The sequence below is a fragment of the Macadamia integrifolia genome, chromosome 11 (genome assembly GCF_013358625.1).
Source record: "Macadamia integrifolia cultivar HAES 741 chromosome 11, SCU_Mint_v3, whole genome shotgun sequence".
Lineage (NCBI taxonomy): Eukaryota > Viridiplantae > Streptophyta > Magnoliopsida > Proteales > Proteaceae > Macadamia > Macadamia integrifolia.
In genome coordinates, this window is record NC_056567.1 from 24,631,825 (window position 1) to 24,647,595 (window position 15,771).

Consider the following 15,771-nt stretch of genomic DNA (forward strand, 5'->3'; position numbering starts at 1 on the left):
ACTACTCTTTTCTAAAAATCTTTGGATGCCTTTGTTATCCATGGCTCCATCCTTACAATCATCACAAGGTTGAACCCCGTTCTGCCTCATGTGTTTTCTTAGGATATAGCCCTTCCCATCATGGTTATCGCTGTATGGATCTCATCACCCATCGTATCTATATATCTCGCCATGTCAGATTTGACAAATCTACTTTCCCATTTCACACTGCACCACCATCCTCCTCAACCCAACCCCCTCCTACTACCCCTCCCCTGTGGGGCATTGCACCTAACATACCTACCCCTCAACCTCACCCTAGCCCTCCGCCTACCCTCCCAAACCCACCCATCCCTCTCCCTGCCACCCCAGAACCGCCCCTACCTGAACCACCCTCTCCCATATCCCCTCCTTTCTCACCTCACCTAACCCTAACCGGCCATAACCCTGACTCCTCTACCACCCCACCCCGTCGCACCAGAACCCTACACGATCTCTATACTGACCCCCTGACCCTCTCTACCATCACCTCACCTGACCCGGCTGAAAGCATATGCTTCTCCCAGGCCCACAAGGTTCCTCATTGGCGTTCTGCTATATCTGATGAATTTAATGCTTTATTACGTAATGGTACCTAGTCTCTTGTGCCTTACAGGGAAACTATGAATCTGGTTGGCTGCAAGTGGGTATACAACATCAAACAGAAGGCAGATGGCTCCCTTGAGTGCTATAAGGCCCGTTTAGTTGCTAAAGGATTTCATCAACAACCTGATCTTGACTATCATGAGACCTTTAGCCCTGTCATCAAACCTACTACCATACAAACGGTCCTCTCCTTGGCCATATCTAACGGATGGGCTGTTCGTCAGCTTGATGTTCAGAATGCATTCTTGCATGGTATTCTATCTGAGGAAGTCTACATGGCTTAACCCCAGCCATGGTATTCTTCTGCCCTAATCATGTCTGTCGCCTCCACAAGTCCCTTTATGGGCTCAAACAGGCTCCTAGGGCTTGGTTTCACAGGTTAACTGAGTTCCTCACTCGCTCCGGTTTTCGATCATCCCAAATCGACACATCACTATTTATCTACATGCAGGGCTCTATTGTCATATATGTCCTTGTCTACGTCGATGACATCTTGGTTACAGGGAACCAACCAACTCATGTTCAGACTCTCCTTCATCAGCTTGCTTCAGAATTCTCTATCAAGGATCTTGGTCGTCTCAGCTTTTTTCTTGGTATTGAAGCCCTATATCGGTCTGATGGTGTCCTCCTCTCTCAACACCGGTACATCACTGATCTCCTCCAGAGGGCTAGCATGACTGACTATAAGCCCGTCACTACTCCCATGGCCACCACCTTTGCAGCATCTTCCACAGGGGGTGTCTTTCTTTCGGACCCCACCAGGTATCGCTCCATTGTCGGTGCTCTCCAATACATCACCCTCACCAGGCCTGATGTGGCTTATTCAATGAACCGTGCCTGCCAGTTCATGCATGCCCCCTCCGAAGACCATTGGACACTAGTCAAACGGATTCTACGCTATCTCCAAGGAACCAAGGATTATGGGTTGTTCATCTCTAAATCTAGTTCCCTCCAATTACAAGCATTCTCCGATGCTGACTGGGCTGGTGACAGTGCGGATCGCAAATCCACAGGAGGCTATGCCATCTATATGTGTCCTAATCTGATCTCCTGGGCCTCTAAGAAGCAGAAGACAGTTGCACGCTCCTCCACCGAGTCTGAGTACAAAGTAGTGGCTGATGCCTGAGCCGAACTCACTTGGCTTCGCTCTCTCTTTGAGGAATTAGGGATTTCTGTTCCCATTGCACCCATTCTTTGGTGTGACAACATTGGGGCCACTTACCTTTCGGTCAATCCGATCTTTCATGCTCGTACCAAGCATGTTGAAATTGACTTCCACTTCGTTCGTGATAAAGTCGCCTACAAGGAACTTCAAGTGCAGTTCATTTCAACACATGACCAGATAGCCGATATCCTTACCAAAGCTCTTAGCTCTACACGGTTCTCCTTTCTACGGGACAAGCTGCTGATTCGACCATTCAAATCCCCACCTTGAGGGGGTGTATCAGGATAGTTAGCATCCCACTCGAACTCAACCTCTAGAGTCATACTCACACTCAACAACCTCTCCTACATTGTAGGCATTTTCAGTGAGCACAAACTCTAGAGACTACTTGCAGTCCAAGACTACCTTATGAGACAGCAGAGTTGGAATAGGACTCTCACATGTGATAATAGACTTTCTGTCTATTACTCACATATGTTAATAGAGTCCTACCCCATTAATATTAGATTTTGAGTCTCCCACATGTGATCATAGAGTTTGTCTATAACTCAATAACTATAATCTCTATATAAGAGCACCATTGCACACTCATTAAAGTGAATGTCAATATACAATTTCAACAAACTGGGAAAGAAAATAAAGCTCACGGAGAAGAAGACAAGAAGACAAAAAATACGGATTAGACAAAAGAAGAAGACAAAAATCACGCACAAGGAGGGAGTAATATATAATCCTTGAAAATGCTTATGAGGAGAAAATTAGAGAAAGCCTTGAGAGTGGTTGTCTCTCTCTCTCTCTCTCTCTCTCTCTCTCTCTCTCTCTCTCTCTCTCTCTCTCTCTCTCTCTCTCTCTCTCTCTCTCTCTCTCTCTCTCTCCCTTGGAGCCAAATTCTAGAGAGTAAATAAGTCACATGACAAATTTTCAAATATCTCCTTTTGTACCATCACACATCGTGTATATGTTCGTGCAAGTGTATCTGATCATAGCCCTAGGTTGAAACCCCCAGATGGCACACAGTGCTTCCATAGAAGCATAAGATTTAGATAAAAAAATAAAATAATATATGTAATAGTAATTACATGTGAGATACTCAACGTTAGGCCCCGTTTGTTTAGAGGGGAGGATGGGGTGGGAGTCTCTGATACATGGGTCCCATATGTTACTGGGGTGAGCAACTGGAATGGGAAGGTGAGCGAGGATTACCATAGCATCCCACTACAGATCGTTTGGTTGTGTTGGAGGAGAAAGGGAGAATGAGGAGAGAGGAGGAAAAATCAACAATGAAAATAAAACACATCGAAGCTTTTGCCAATGAGGGAGGAGGAGACGATGTTGATGAGGAGGGAAAGGGATTCGAGTAGAGAGACAGGGATGGAGAAGATCATGATCGAAATACCAGGTTTTCTTTTGGAAATTCTAGACCTTCGTTGCAGTCTTTTCCCCTTTAAATTCCAGTAGATTTTTTAAAAAACCTACGATTTTTTTGTTTAATCTCTGAACAAAATTTTAATCTGAGTTGGATTCCCTTATTCCTGAAAACCCTACTTTGCAAAGACTTTAAAATTTTAATCTGATGGATTTTACTTGTATGAATTCTAGATTTCACCACCAAAAGAGACACTGGGAAGTAAGAAAAGTTCTAGGGCTGAAAAGCTGTAAAAATACCAACAGCTAGCATTTTCGCATTTCTTCTTGATCCACAATTTCAGATTCTAGTGTATTTGATCAAACCCTAATTGCCGAACAGATTTGAAAAGCTCGATCATGAACAACCAAGAAAAACATGGCTGGGGATCACACCATGTCCTGCTCCCTTCCTAACGCCTCGACCTGAAAGGCGACGAACTGATCCCAGAGTGTCATAACTCGCATCCATTCAGGCAATGGCGACGGAGATCTCACAGAGAGAGAAATAAGAAGGGAAGAGAAAGGAAGCCAGAGAGAGAGAGGTACCATTGCATCTTCTCCTTGGAGATTCCGCAAAGTCCCAGTAGAGTCCCACCAAATTGGTGGGAGGGCCTGGGGGGGAGAACCACTATGCCACATGGGCCGACAGTAAAATTGTGGTTGTCTGCTCATTCTCCCACCCCTTACAACCAAATAACTCAAAATACTAAAATTTTAGGAAAAGTTGAGAACTCTCCCACCCCAATAATCCCATTCCATCAAAACCCTTCTAAACAAACGGACCTTAAGGAAAAGTATGTTATGAGTACCTCATGATTCAAATATGATGTTTCAGTGCCCGTATTTATTATTTAATAGTTTTATTTAAAAGCTTTTAGTTTTCAATTTTGCCCTTATGACCAATATGTGTTTTAGTACTTGCATTTAAGAGTGTCAATTCTAAGCCCACACAAGTAGGTCCAATCGAATCTGACACATTTATGGCCCTTTCCTTTCTATACCATGTTGGTCTATGGTTTTGTTTGGAATGAATTAATGAAAATATTTTTCTACCAATAAAAATATAATAAAAATATAATGAAATTTCTCAAATTTTTGCACAGGTATAGTTTAATTGATTTGAGTTCCGGGGGTTAAAGATCAAGTACCTTAGTAACTTAGTTGTTTTGTCCATCTTTGGCTTAATCCATTTTAGCTATGGGATCTTTCTTTGCTATGTCTATATTTACCTCATTTTATCAATATTCCCCTTCAAGCATGATGAGCACAATAATGTGTGAAATCTTAGGGATATAAGTGTACATTTTGCCCCACTTTGGATAGTACCACTTTTATTTTTCTTTTTTTTTTTTAGTTTTCAAGTTTACAAGAGAAAATGCTTAAAGTGAATCAAGAACCAGTCCAAAGGTGGAACCCACTCATTGGTACCACATCCTCTCTCTTACAAAATCCTGAAGATTATTCTCTCTCCTTGCCACCTCACAAGATCTTGAAGATGCCATGCAGAGATTCCTTTTTTATTTAACCAAGATTGCAAGATATTGGTTAATATTGCAAGGAATGAATTGAATTTGTTAATTTTGGAAATGGATTCTCTCTCTCCTCACACAATATCTCAGAGAATGAGGATTTTTACCAAGATTTTATTTTATTTTATTTTATTTCTTTTCTTAAAGAAGACTTGTAGAAGGAAGGAGGCAAGACAAAAGCCCTATAAAAGCCCCTTCCTCCCCCCTCCTAATTATTATTCCCCTTAGTTTATTTTCTAGTTTATACTTAGTTTTCTTCTCTCTTTCCCTCTCTCACTCTCTTTAGTTTTAGTTCTTCTTTATTTTTTCTTTAATCATTTTTGTAATAGTTTTTTATGTCAATTAATGCAATCACTCTTTTATTCTTATTCAACCTTTTATGTTTATGATTTATGCAATTGAGTTGTAATTTTTAAAGATATAGTTCTAGGCTTAGATCTAGGTGACAAGATCACAAGCCGTGGAGCATCTTTTTTTTCAAGTTCAGTTTTTTTTGTTTCAAGATTTGTTTTCTCTAGTACTAAAAATTTCAGATTTGGTTTATTCCAGATCTGATTTTTAGTACTGGTAGTATCTCAAATCACCCAAGCTTTCAAGTTCAAGGGTTGAAGTTTAAGTAGGCTCCTTCAATAGTCTTCTCTCCCCCCTCTCATTCCCTCTTATGACTACCCTTTCTTTCTTAATTTAGGATTTTAATTTCAGTCATTACATTATTGCTATCCCTTTCCCCCAAGGTTCATGGCTAGTGTATGTGTTGGCTTTGCCCCTCCTAGCCATAGAACCATCAATTTATTGCTTTTATTTTAATTGTCTCCTTTTCCCTAAAGCGAAGTAGAGTAACCCTTGTAAGAGTGACTCTCTGGTCAAGTAGGGAATCTCATATTATGATGCATCCCTAAGGCTAAGTAGAGAAACCTACTTGTGAGTTTCTCTCTAGCTTTCTCCCCTTTCTTTTACTTTATTTTTATTTCAACATTTTTTTCCTTTACTTTTTTTTAATTGTGTGGGTTGTTTATTTTCAATTATTTATTTATTTATTTTATTTTAATTGTGTGGCTTACATCTTTAAATTCTTAGATGGTGAATGGTTAGGACGTTATTTTAGATACATATGTTTAGGACGGTAATTAGAATTAGATCACAACCATTAATCGGTTCACTTTCGCATTATTAAAAGAAATAAAAAAATAAAGTGGTTGCTCTCCCTGTGTTCGACCCATAGCTACACTAATCCGTACGCTTGCGATACATTTTAAATCTCAAACAAAGCACATTTAGGAGACCAATTTAAAAAAAAATCCTTTTAAAGTTAAATAGGTTTATAGGTCGATTAAGGCTCGTTTGTGGTAACCCGATTAGAGTCCGAGACCGACTAATCCGATTATCAATCGTACCATGCTTGTCCAAGCTAAGTCCGTTTAGCTAAACGGGCATTCACGGTGTAACCCTAAGTAATGGTCAAACCCGACTAAGCCCAACCAAGATCGGCCCAGCTTGGCCAGCCGCTTGACACCCCTACTTGCATCTACATCATTTTAACATCTAATCTTTTTAATTATTGAATCCCAATTATGTTATATTTGTGATTTAGAGTTGTGTAACTTTTTTTTTTTTTTTGGTAGAATAGAGTTGTGTGATTCACGAGAGAAGAAAGAAACAAAGAGCGGCAATCAATTTGATTAAATACTTCTGAGAGAAACCTACAAGATCAAAGATCAAATGGATAAATCTACTCATTCATACCAAGAACCATATTCCATAACCAACCATCAGCCTTGTTCCTGGCAAGAGGCCTAATAAGTGGAACAATTTCAAAGCCAATGCCAACAAAGACCTTTTTTATCCCATTATATCCATTATTCCAATTGAGGAGCCAACCCATTTTTTACATGCAACACCAACCCCAAGTGAAGAATGGTTCTAAGACCTTCTCTTACCCTTTCAGTATTGGGAGAGTACTTTTTGGGCATTTCCTCTGCTCCAGGGATTTAATTGTCCGGTGACTAGTTGACGCCCCCCATGAAATCAAATAGTTTCATGCTTGTATAGAGATTTTGTGTTGGTGATTGGACTAAAACATTTAATACAATAACATTGTAAATAATATTAATTTAAAAGAAATTGTAAACATTTTACAAAATCTTATCGGACCCATATTTTTGTCTAATCACACACAAACATTTTCTATACTTGACATTCCCCCATATGACAATGGATTTCACATTGAGCGTCTCTCTCATTCATGAGCAAACACCATGAATCCAATATACTAATATATAGTTAGGGAGATCAACCAATGGTGCATCAAGATTCATGATCTGTAACTATAATGACAATGACCTCTCAAGTTAAGGGACCAATCAAATTCTACTGACGAGAATCTGGTTCCTTATAACTGGTGGTAACACATGCAAGATTCTCTTGTGATCCAATTTAATGCACCATGTATATGCACTCACACTTGTGTTTTGGAATCGCTATTACGAAGAACATATGAATGACTATCATATGAACAATATGCTTAGTCGTATCCCTAGTCAAAAACAATTTTAGGAGATTATCTAAGGACAATCATAGCCGGTCAATAATTTGTAGTGCACTGCTCTCTAAACCCGATTTATTTTTCGGTTGGTTCGGTTTGGTCATGGAAGGTCCGAAACCGGCAAGGGTTCATATGGGTGCCTTATGGTATATGACAGCAAAGGTGACTTCGAATGCGGGGTGGACGGACAAATTTGAGCCAGTGTCTGATGTGATTTGCAAGCCTAAGTCATGCCCTTGCATGTATCATAAGGCTATGTACGAGTGGGAAAGATATGTTGTCGTATTAAATTATGAGAATTTGGTTCACAACAAGTGGTGGAATTTAAATACACGTTGAGAATCGATTCCCACTGAAATCCAACAAGGTTGGCCATGTTTTAGCCAACAGGTGGGTGGTCAAAGGTGGGTATGACCTTCTCGTGCGACCATACCCACCTGTAGGAAAATGTAGGCCCCAGCATACCCAACTTAGGTGATCACGCGTGTTTCAGTTCCCCATCGTAGTGAAGTAATATATGTCCGGTATTACTGGCTACCTTGCTCGGCATCGCAGTTTAATGCGATTCGAGTCATAAGGTGTCAAAGTCAAACACAGCTTAGTAGATATTTACGACTCAACTATAAATAACATTTACTCTTCTCCTAGTTATTATTTCAGCAAAGTTGGTGGAGAGGAGTAAAGAAGAGGGAGAAGAAGAAGGAAGAGAAGGGAAGAAAGTGTGGGGTAAGTGTTCCCCGCTTGTTGCCAAAGCCGTCTTTCCCCTTTCAACATCGTTAAGGTGATTGGAACCTTAAGTGCTGTGGTTTGAGGTAGGTAAGTGCCAAAATCCCTTGAATCTAGTGAAACCCTCTTGCGTGGTCAAATCAAGGAATTAAGAGAGAATCTATTTGTTTGTCTTTTAAGGTTTTAAAGAAGGAAAACAAGATCTAAAAGCATTTAAGTGATGTCTTGAGTTGGAGAAAGAAGGATCCTAAGTTTTAAGATTTTCTTGAGCTTAAAGGTATGATTTGTTCCCAAATCTTGATTTGAACTTAGATCTATGTTGTATTCATGTGAATGAAGTCTTAAACGTATGGAAAATGTGAAGGAAACAACCCCCTCAGATTCCCTAAAGGCAGAGTGAAGAAGGGAAGTAGGATAGCATAAGCCACTGGACACTGTTGGGTGACACCGGGGGGTAACAAGACCCACCAGTGAGACCCGCCAGTCTTACCTAGGCCTTGGTGCCTATCGACGGATAGGACCAGTGTGATGAATTGCTAGATTAGACACCGTAGTCAGCTTAGAAATGAATGCATTGGTGCGACGTGGAATGGGACATGGAAGCACTATGTAGTTGTACTATCTTATATAGATGCATTGGGTTTAAGTTGACATTCCCTTATGCCACGACCCTTCCCAATAGGGGTTTAGGTGTTGGATTATCACTGGGGAAAAACATCGATCACAAACAGCCGTGGTGGTTAGAAGTACGTCAGGCTGATCATTAGGACAGTTAGAAACCTTGGTGATATATTCAGAGGGTCGAGCGTACTTTATTTATTTTCTGCTGAGGTTCGGCCATGATTTACTTTTCTAAGTACTCACGATCAACCCTCTCCGTCAACCTTATGGGTGTATCGCGGGATGGAGAATACGATTCGTACCCGAAATATACACGCACTGTGGTTGTGAGTAGCATGTAACCTATGACTTAGCATTGTTAGTTAGGAGAATAAGCTTAAAAAGAATTAGATGCATATAGGATTATTTGAAATGCGACTGCTTGTTTATGTCTTTCTTTCCATTTACTGAGCTAGTGAGCTCATCCCTTGTATATATACTTTTTAGATTATTTTGCAGGTTTCCCTATGAAGGAGCAAGAGCTGAGGCTCACTGAAAAGTTTTCAGTAGGGGACTGGTGGGTTCCAAAAGGTTTTGGGCACAGTGCCGGATGCATGTGCGAGGGCTGCGTTGCAGGGCAACAATAGCAATTTTCGATCATCACCTTTTTTATTTGTTTGATATATTCCCCTTTTGTGCTCTAGATATTTAAATTGTTATTTCTTATGTAATTATCATGCTTGGGGGCCCACATACATTATATATATATATATTATGTATAACAATTTGGGTATTAAGAGTAGTGGAGAAATTTACAAATATACGTGATAAGTCTTCCGCTGAATTATCTAAATTTATATTCATATCTTATTGTGCATGTTGTGTTGTGGTTTACTGCATTATATGATCCTGGTGATTCTTGGGTTACCCGGAGGTAACCCAGTCACCGCTCCAGTTCTATGTGAACGGGATGTGACAACGGTGGTATCAGAACACGATGTTCTAAACACTCACAGCTTGCAAGTTCAAACCTTATAGAATCTATAATGGGATTTGGGGTTGGGTAAATATAAAATATTATCATATAAAAGTTGAAATGAGTTAAAATCTAAAATGTGCATCATGTTGCATGTACGAAAAAAGAGTACAAGGGTCAAAAGAAGAAAAAAAAAAAAAAGAAGAGAAGAAAAGAGATGTTCCTTAAAACAAGTTCAACGTAAAACCATCCTTGTTCACTGCACTATCAATCATCATCTAGATCAATGACTTCTGTCTCCCTGGACTTAGAGTTTATATTGAGGCGATGATCATAATAGTCGAAGTGTCAGTTCACTAGCTTCACCTCTTCTTGTAGTTATGCAAGGTTCACCGCTACCTCCATGGAGACTGAGTCCATGGCTTCGGATAGGTCTCTAAGATCTGTCTTCATCCTTACTTGGGTCTGTCAGAGTATCCTCTCACATGCAACTCCCTCTTCTTGATTCTTAAAGATCAGTTCTTACCCTACCCGAAGTGCCTTCAATCTGTCCATCATGCCTTGATATTCAAAAGCCCCACCTGGAGGAGGTGATGAGCACATTTGTGTGTGAAATTAAGGGTAGTAAAACATGCATTTTACATATTTAAAATGGAGCTACATTGGGTTTTACTCTCTTTTTGCAAGTTTTATATTTTTAAGGCCTTAAGGACTATCAGACGCTATATCTCTAATTTTACACATAAAGAGGTCCTATTTCTTTTCATGGTTGCGAAGAGGACAAAATTCTTATTAAGATGGATATGTTTAATTAAAAGTGCACATTTGTTTAGTCAACTGTACAAATGATTATTCTTTTCAGGCCAGAAAAAGAACAATGGATCAGAACTCAATCGAGATACAGAACCAGCTTGTCTGTAGTTGTCCCAGGGGTATAAGAAATATTTCAAATGCCAACAAGGATTGATGGACCTTACCCTTAAGTGATTGAAGATTCGTTTTTTGTAACAACAACTACCTAGCGTAGTTGGTGAGTTGTGGTGTGCAAATTCCCTTGCTTATTAGGAGGTCTCAAGTTCGAACCGCTTAGCTGCCATTTTGTTGCCATTTTTTTTTAAAGATTTTCTCTCTCCTACTCATCACTTAAAGGAGGTCAGCCAAGATGGTTGTCCGCAAGTTTGAAGAAGAGAGAGAAAATAAAGAGAAAAAATAGGAAAGAAGAAAAAAAAAAAAAAAAAAAAGATAAGGGCATGGATGGAATTTTCCATTAAAATAAAATATTGTCCAAATCTAATCAGCTAAGGGAGGTTTCTTGTGCAAGAAGAGAGAGAAAAATAGAAAAATGGAGAAAAAAATAGGAAGAAAAAGGTAAAAAAATCGTGGGAGATTCTCTCTCCACATATTTTCTCTCTTCTCTCCCCTCCACCCCATCAATAAGAATAAAAAATCTTTTTTTTTTTAGAAGCTAAAATCGTTAGCTTCCCTCCCCCATTCTCTATATAATAGAATTAACACAAGGGGAGGAGGCACTTCATTCTTCTTCTAGGTTTTTTTTTATTTGCTTGCTCTATCTCTCTCTAGTTTTCTCTTTCTAGCTTTAGTTCTAGGTTTATGCTTTAAACACTTTTGTAAGTTCTTTTTATTCAATTAAGGCAAACACTTTTGTTTTTTATTCAAAAATAATAATTAAAAAAAAAGGTTTTTCTTTCCATTCTTTTGCACTTGTCTTACTCTAGTTGTAGGTAATTTTCTATTGTATGAGTGTTAAGTGGGTACGTAATACTAAGAATCGGTTACAAAGAAGAAATCCAACAAGTAGTGACCCTATACATTTGCTCTCTTTAAAACCCTTCAATATGGGAGACCAACAGTAAAACCCTCCACCTAAATCTTTGAAAGATAGGTTATACCCTGTTAAAGTAGCCCAACCCTCCTACTTAGTTCTACCACAAGCCCAGGGCAATAATTTTGAGCTCAAATCTCAGTACATCACTATGTTGCCCCACTTTCATAGGCTGACCTCTGAGGATGCATACCTATTTCTAATGGAATTTGAAGAGGTATGTGTTCTAATTAAGATACAACAACTTTCTGATGATGCTGTTAAGCTTAGGTTTATCACTTTTGCATTGAAAGACCAAGCTAAGAAGTGATTGTATGGGTTACCCACAAATTCCATAACCTCATGGGAACAGTTCATAGTTGTCTTCCTTAAGAAGTTTTTCCCAACTCAGAAGACCAATAAGCTTAGAAGTGATATCCTTCAGTTTAGGCAAAAGCCTAGTGAGTCCTTTTCCAAACTTATGGAGAGATTCAAGGATCTACTCTAAGAATGCCCTCACTATGGCCTAGACTTATAGCATTTATGTCAAATAATTTATGAGGGTATTGATTACCCAACTGAACAAATGATAGAGTCTATGTACCCTGAGGGATTCACATCTTTTACAGATGAAGGAAAGGCATGGGAATTCTTACTTAACTTAGCTGACAAAACCCGTGAGTGCGAATCAATCCAAGAGAGTGAAAGAACCATAGGAGGAAAAGGATATTTTGTGGATGGGATAGTAGCCAAGGAAGCCCATTTGGATAGCTTAATCAAGAGATGGAGGCTAATGTTCTTAGAGAGCTATCATCAGTCAATTTGGTTAAGATTTGTGCTGGTGCTAGTCCCCTAGACATGTCATAGAAGAATGCCCCAACACCTTTAGGGGCACCTCTAATTTTAGTGTTAATGCCTTATACTAGAATAATCCATATAGTAACACCTACAATCCAGGATGGAGAAATCACTCAAATTTCTCCTGGAATCAGGGTAACCAAGAAGGGCCTTCCAATTTCCATAATCAAGGTCAACCTGGATTCCAAAGGCCTCCCTTAGCATAACAATCTTTTTCCCAAAATATTTTTCCTAGGTCAAATGTAGGACCTCGGGCTAGTTTTCCTAGGGGCCATCTCCTATCATCTTATCAGTAACCCCCTGGGTTTACCAACACTGGAGAGACAAGTAGAATAAGTGACTTAAAAAAAAATATGACCCTCCTCATAACAAGCCATTAAAATCTTACGAGAGAACTCACCCAAGTTGTCTCAGTTATGCATGAGAGGGAGAAGGAAACTTTACCCAGTCAACCAGAGCCTAACCCTAGGCATCATCAGCCTGTTAGTTCACAAGCACCAACTAATGCACCACTGAATATAGTACAAGGTCAAACCCAACAATGGCACTCTAACCAATGTAATGTTGTTTATGCCCTTAGGAGTGGTAGAGAGTACCAACAGAGTGTTCCTAAATCTTCCCTATCTATTACTCTTGTTAACTCTCCTTCAGTTGAGGACACAAGTATGCCTCTTGTTCCAGGTTTGTCTGATGAACCTAAAGATTCTTCTAAAACTAAAGATGATTTGATTGAGGAAATAAAAAATGATTATTCTGAAAAATGGAAAATCCATAATAGTCTTTATGTACCTACTGTCCCATTTTCTAATCGTTTGGTAAACAAAAAGAAGAATGCTTTTATGGATAAAATTTTAGAAGTCTTCAAAAAGGTAGAAGTGAACATCCCTCTTTTGGATGCCATATCCCAGATCCCTACCTATGTAAAGGTACTGAAAGATTTTTGTACTCACAAACGCATCACTAGTGTGACCAAAAATGCATAGGTAACATTAGTTCCATAATTACTCAGCCTATAGCAGTCAAGTATAAGGATCTAGGGAGCCCTACCATAGCTTTTGTCATAGGTAACACCTACATTGAGCATCCCTTACTTGACCTTGGCGCAAGTGTGAATCGTTTACCTTACCATATGTACAAGCAACTAGGATTGGGAGAATTGAAAGCCACTGGGACTACTCTTCAGTTGGCAGATATGTCTGTTAAGATTGTTGTTTTATGGTTGTCCTTGTTGGCAACTCAGCCACGTGGCGGTGATGACATGGCCAGTTTGAGTGACGTGGATGAAAATGATGACATGGCAGTGTCTAGTGTCACCGATGAGATAACAGAGCATCTTGGTATGCATGGATCGAGGGCATTTTCGGTAGTGAAAATGACATTTTTGGAAGATTGGTTCTTCATGAAAAAGATAGATTGTAATTTACCTAGTCCAGTGCATTTGATTTCGTCACATTCCGATACCGTATGAAGAAGTTACGACATTTACGGTAGTCGAGGGTAGTTTCGGCATTGAAGATGAATTTTTTAAAGGAAGTGTTCTACATGTAACAATACGACAAAAATACAATCTTTCCAACGGTTCTGATTTCATCACGTTCCAATTCCGTATGAGAAAGTTACGTCATTGGAAAGGTGTAGGGGCATTTTGGTCTTTTTATATGGATGATTCAGATGATTGAGTCTTCTGAAAAGTCGTAGAGAATCCAGTTACGATTCCAATGCACTTTGTTTCATATCGATCGGATATCGTATGAAAAAGTTATAAGTGTTTCTGTAAAGTTCGTTCGAAAATCCATCAGTTGCTCTCGGTGTTGGATGGATTTTTCGGAATTTATTTTTGAAATTTGAAGGGCTTTTGTGTAATTTCAAGATTTTGAAGGTCTGAGTTGAAAGGGGTCTTTAAGCACTGAAATATATGGAGGCAGCGACTTGATTATAATAAAGAGGAGTAAAGGGAAGTGAAATGGATGGTCAAGATTTGACCACGTAGGCTTGATGCCCATCCAAAGGCTGCTGAGATTTTGGTGTGATATGGATGAGATAGATGCTTGCGCGTAGGATTTGATTGGTTAGGTGTATAATTCTTGATGCACTGGCGCTACACCTTATCAAGTTATGTTAAGTGTGTTTCGCACGTGTATAGAAGATATAAAGAAGATTCCAATCTTAATGATCTAATGAAATCTGATTAAAGCCATCATGGAGGATTCGGATCCAACGGTCGATATGCATTTCTCTTTTGTGAGTGGGAGACAAGCTCCCTTAAAATCCGGAAAAGCAACCAATCATAGATCGACAACACTTCTGACGATGTTAGCGCCTACGTCATGATGACGTCATCGAGATTCAAATTTAATGGTTTGGATCTATTGTCCGTTGGTTTAATCTAACGGCTCAGATTATAAGATCTTTTATATGAGATCTACGGTCAGATTTCGCCCCTATTGCGCGCACCGCCGGTGTAGCCTACGCCACCCCTACGAAGATTCCATTTTGAGTGTTCTGGTTGGTCCAACTTCAAAAGGCCATATCTCTCTCATCTTAACTCCGATTTGAGTGATTCAAGTTGGAGATTCTTCATCTCTCCGAGATCTACATATCTGAGGGAAGAAATCAGGTAGAGGGGTTGCTGAGGTGGTCGGAAAAACGAGTTGAAGCTCGTGGAAGGCTAAAGGTTTGAATGAAAGACTTCCATCCTCTTGCACTTCATCCCTAGCCCCCATTAGAGGCTTAGGAAGTTGCTGGAAACCAAGGTAGCAAGTTCTATTGGTTGTTTCCAAGAGAAAAGAAAAGAAATAGAAGAGAAGAGAAGAAGAGGGAAATAGAGAAGAAGTTTTTTCCTCTCTTTGTGTGTGTGTGAATGTGAATGTGAATGCCATTGTTACTCCATGAAAGTAAAGACAAGGAGAAAAGAAAGAAGAAGAAGAAGAACCTAGAATTTGGTTCTTGTGAGTTGCTTCAAGAAACCCAAGTGCCAACCGAGGTTGAAGCATTGGCGGCACCGAGACAACGTGGTTGTGGTCCGCATCAAGTGGAGATCGACATTATTGCATCTCCGACGGTTACTCCTTGCCAAGGTAACCTCACTTTTGCCAAATTTCCATTATTATAAATCATTGTAGGCAAGATGTTTGATAAAATGCCTAAGTGATAGTTGTAGTCTATTTGGGAGAAATTTGTATGTATGAGTGCTTCACTATAGGGCATTGTTATAAGCCCAACTTTATTTTATTGGTGTTCAGTGGGTGCTGGACACAGGGGCTATGTGTTCCTTGGTAGGTACAACTACCTAAACCTATTTTCCGTGGGTGCGGCCTCTCAGATCATTCTGAGAAAACTAGGGTGAAGACCTAGCCATTGTATGTCATTGGTGAAAACTGGGAATGTGTTCCCTTGGCTGTGGGTGCAGTCATAATTAGTATTGAGTAAATGCTGAGCCCGACAGTGGGCATTACTCCGTGCAAGTAGGCAATTGGCCGAAGCACGTATTTCTTGTGTTGTGGATGTGTATGCTCGTATTTG

The 15,771-nt window shown here is 39.7% G+C and overlaps 1 non-coding gene across 1 annotated transcript; it reads right to left on the bottom strand.

Moving 5' to 3' along the window:
- Positions 1 to 11,812: 11,812 nt before the first annotated feature.
- LOC122094562 lies at positions 11,813 to 11,919 on the bottom strand. Its single transcript, XR_006144877.1, has one exon. It is a non-coding gene; the product is annotated as a small nucleolar RNA R71 (small nucleolar RNA).
- Between the last annotated feature and the right edge of the window lie 3,852 nt (positions 11,920 to 15,771).